General features: G+C 37.1%; 1 long non-coding RNA gene across 1 annotated transcript; it reads right to left on the bottom strand.

The window, feature by feature from the left end:
* Window positions 1-2,040: 2,040 nt before the first annotated feature.
* Window positions 2,041-4,704, bottom strand: LOC115344043. Its single transcript, XR_003924393.1, has 3 exons — window positions 4,615-4,704; window positions 2,766-2,866; window positions 2,041-2,665 (listed from the first exon to the last, which is right to left on the bottom strand). It is a non-coding gene; the product is annotated as an uncharacterized LOC115344043 (long non-coding RNA).

Consider the following 4,704-nt stretch of genomic DNA (forward strand, 5'->3'; position numbering starts at 1 on the left):
ACACTCAAATTACATGTTTTCTTCAGTCTGTCCCAGCACTTAGAAAAAAATAATTCTTGCTCAGTTTGCAAATAGATATGAAATTGTCTCAGGTCACCTTTGTACATGGTGGGGTTTTGGAAAACAAAGAGTAGGGATATCCCTAATTTTTTTTTTTAACAATTTTTGAAGGTGAAAAATACAAAAGTGAATACAGATAGAACAACAACATTCCAAAAGGACAAAGTCTTCTTTAGACACACAAGGCAGTGCAGAATTTGTAGTAGAAATAGCAGTATGGGATTCCACAGTAATGTTTCAGTCATTGTATTACTGTGAACTGCTATCCCACTCACATTAGTGAATTATGCTGCAGTTAAAAACATTCACTAGCTGGATCTGTCTTGGGGGACATTTACCTCACTGCTGGGCTGTTAGCACAATTTATATAGCATACATACCTGCTTTTAGCTCATTCAGGTAATAAATCAGTCTTTAAACAGGTTTTTAACTTGACACAATCATCCATTCTAACACCCAACCCTTTCATATTCAGGACTAAATACTGTGTTGAACTGCTATTTTTAAGGCTCTGATGAGAGTAATAAGATATCACCTCACAAACTCTGTTTTGTCCTCCAAGGGGCATGTATGTGAATAAAGATAGCACAAAACATACTCTAAATTGATCCTGAGTTACGAGCCAAACAGCAGGATTCCAATCCATTTGTAGGTGAAGTCTTAAATTTCCATTTGATTCTGTAAATACAGCGGGGTCTTACAGATACTTTAGACACCCAGTTAGACTACCTGTGCTCTTCAGAGAGACAAACACAGAGACCTCTGTTCTCAAAAGACAGACAACTTGGCTGAGTTTGTGGTTGTAGAATTACCTTAACACCCAACCTTCACACAGTTGTTTCATGGATTGGTTTCCTTCTGCAGAAAAATTATTTATTTAAACACAGATCTTCTCTGCATTCTTCCCCAGCACCTGTGCAAAACTGATCCTCCACTCCAGTATTTTCTGTTTGCCCATCATTTTTTTCACTAAGTTAATATCTGCTTAAAGGAACGATACTTGAGTCTCACAGAGTACCAACCACCTGACTGGATCCACTGACATGCCTCATGCATGCAGATATCTGACCAAAATTGCGTAATAAGCATTAGCTTTGCAGACCAAAAAGGGGAGTTCATCCTTTTGAAAGCCTCTATATACCTATAGTTTTAATATTTTTGCTTCCAGAAGGAAGGACAGATTTACCAGCAGGCACATAAAGGAGCTACAGTTCCTGCTCAACCCCATTTGCTTTGCACAGATTGATGTGCTCTCTATGTCATATGACAGAGGATGCGTTGTGTGGTTCAATAGCACCCTTATTCACATCCTAACTGCATCCAGCCCTGATGTATAGCAGTAGTGTGTGAACAGATTGCTTTCATGACAGTTTTGAAACTCAGAAGGAGCCCGTTTGAATTGCAATTTTATTTTTAACCATCCTACAAGTGATGTCTACAGTCTAAGACAGTACTGTCTCCAACATGGTGCCAGTGTAAATAAGTGGACAGTTCTGAATGGTTATCTTATACACCTTTAAAGGGCAAGCCATGACCCTGGATAGATTCAGAGTCCTAGTACTGAGTTAGCAAACAATCTTGCCATTTCTTTTTAGTTTCCATCTTCTTTCTGTTGTGGTAACTACATTAAAACGTGATGAATTTAGGAAACTGCTCCAAAAACTACATCAAGGACACATGTGCAGCTTGAATTCTGGATTCCTGGATAACCAGAATAGTATGACTCAGAGGACTCAATAAGCTTTCCAATCATGTATTTCACAAAAGTACTTGCAGTACTTTTTAAACATTTCCAACCACAATCACATGATTATTTTAGTCCTTTGCACTTACACTGTGAAATACCCAAATTAAACAAGCCTAATTACGCATATTCTTTTTGTACAGGATGATCTTTATCTCAAGTGGTGTAATTGGCACTTTGGTTATGTGTACACTGTGTAATGCAGTGTAATACAGAGATACCCAAGCTAACAAGAAAGAACATGATTGTGATAATTACAGCAAGAGTGTAGACAATGTGGAAGGGAGGAGAACTTGGAGCAAAACTATCTTCTGGAACAAAACCTTTTTTAGCTTCCACACTTGGGCTCCTCTAAACAGCTTTAGAATATTTTTACGAGTGAATAAATCAAAGTGCCATGCAGTAATTGTCTTTGATAGACAAGAAAAAATGTTTATATCTCATTATTGGATCCTACTAGAGCAGCTTTCCTTTAATCAACCAATTCCATACTCCTTTACTAGACAGAGGACCAAGTCTTCCAGAATAAATGGCCACCTGATTACACAGTCTCTGGGGCCCTATTGCTCTGCCCCGATAGTAATTATGCCATCAAGGTTTCCATGACAACTTGCTTTGCTCATGATGGACCCCAAGTAAAGCCATTCATTTAAAGTGATACGACACATTTTGGTTCAAAGCTAGATGCAGTGAACTTTCACTTTCCATCTTATTCCATATCTACTCTGACAGGATACTCACAAGGGATTTCCAGCTTCTTTAGCCACATGTTGTATTCTCCACTGGATTAAGGCTCCTGCAAAGTGTAATCCACTTTTCACTTGTGGAACAGTTCAGTGAAATCCAAAGCTACTGTCAGGACTGAACAGGAGAGAGGAAATAAATGGATCACATGGAAGTAAGATTACATGCACTGACTACATGCATGTAAGAAGTGCCAGATACTATGTCATTTACCTACTTTTTCCAAAAAGCACGTGCACTCATTCAACAGCTGTGCTGCATCCCATTAGAGGCAACATCATACAGGCAGAAAGAAAAAACCATCCTGGGGAAGGGTTTCTGAGAAACACAAGGAGTTAGCAATTAGCTACAAATTGCTTAATTAATTAAGAATAAAATGATTATACTAATTAATCTTGTGATAATAGACTAATTTAAGAACCTCTGATAAGTACTATTATTAGCCAGAAATGCTGCCATATCATACAGTATTTCATTTGCTTTACAAAAGATGAAATTGTAAGAGGTTAATGCTCTGATTTATAGAAATTTAACTGTTTTTCTCCTATTACCACTAGCAGCCATGTGGTTAAATTACCATGCTTTATTTTAAAGAAAAAAAAAGTGATTTCTTTAATGATTTCAATTCTTAATTTCTCTCACAACAAAACTCTCCATTTTGTGTACATTTTGGATTTGGTCTTGTACTACAGAAACTGCTTGATTATCAATATCATACTATACATATAGTTGCTAATATGATGAGTGTGCAGTCAACTGTAGGGTCAAGACAACAAGTGTGCATTGTTGTGCTTTATAGCCGTTTTCAAATGTATGTACACACCATAATAACTGTGTAATAATCCTGCCTACTTCAAATTATGTTTTTGCTAGCTTAGTTGACTCATCCTGTTTTTTTAATTTTTCTTGCCCCCAAAAAGGAAGTAAATTCAAAAACTATTTTACCCAGATTGTCAACTTAAATGTTGTGAAAATATACATTTTGAGGAGGCTGAGAGGAGGAAAAAGATATTAGTCATATCACAAACCTGGTTGCACCAGCTACCACAAAGCTCTTAGCAGTCAGGACACCCTCAGAGCAAGGATGGGGACTACAGAATAGGAATCTTCTGAAAGCTTTAATGAGGAAGATGAGTTTCAAGCGGCTGCTTTGCTCTACCTTCAACTCCCATCTGAACCACAAGTCTAAATGTCTATGTTCTCCTTGGTTTTGACTTACTTAAGAGAAATAATACACTGCAGTCTTCTCAGCCCCATCACTCTCCTTTGGATTCTTGGTTATCAGCCCAATTGATACTTTCATCAGAATTTGGCCCATAACAGTAAATATTCTGGTCCTAGTAAAAAGTCTGTATAGTATTAAGAGGACTAATCTGCAAATTTTCCTTAGGAAACCAGCCTCATTGGACCAGTCCTTCTCTTTGAAAGAAAAAAGTACTCTTGACCTTTTCTTTAACAAGACATAGACAGCAAATGCTTTTCTATGGGGTTTCTGAGATATTATTCCACAGTTATACATAACCATAGTGTTTGACAAAAGTCATAGCCTATTTCATTCAATGGCTTAATGCTAGCTGGGCAGCTGAAAGTCACAGGAGTCTTTACACAACAGAACAACAGGTCTTGCTAGAACCTTTTAAAAGTACAGATGCCTACATTCTTTTTTAGACAATTAAAATAATTACTGATGGTAACATAACACTCACATACAGTAAAGTATATAGTATGACATTTTAAAATATGCTAGATATAACTATCACTACTCAATTCATCTTTCTAGGATGTCTTATGACATTGCATGGACTTGAACATTATCTGGAATGTCCGCATGGACATATCCACATGGCTGAATATTTCTGGATGTGGCAGTAATATCTTTGGAATCATTTCTTGTTTATGTGTACTTAAGTCCCTCTACTTCTTCAGTTGCTCAAAGCCTTTAATAACTTTCTATCCTATGTCCACAACACATTTATGCACACTTTTTGCAGTGCACATTTTGCCATGAACTTTTGAAGTCACTAGTCTGAACCTATTTAAGGCATGAATTACGCTATATAGTTTACCATTCCAGAGGACACCTCTTCCTTTTCTTCTCACAACAGTGTTTTGGTGATGGTCAGGGAAGTAAGTTCATGGAAGTCTTTCAGTAAAAT

The sequence above is a fragment of the Aquila chrysaetos genome, chromosome 1 (genome assembly GCF_900496995.4).
Source record: "Aquila chrysaetos chrysaetos chromosome 1, bAquChr1.4, whole genome shotgun sequence".
NCBI lineage: Eukaryota > Metazoa > Chordata > Aves > Accipitriformes > Accipitridae > Aquila > Aquila chrysaetos.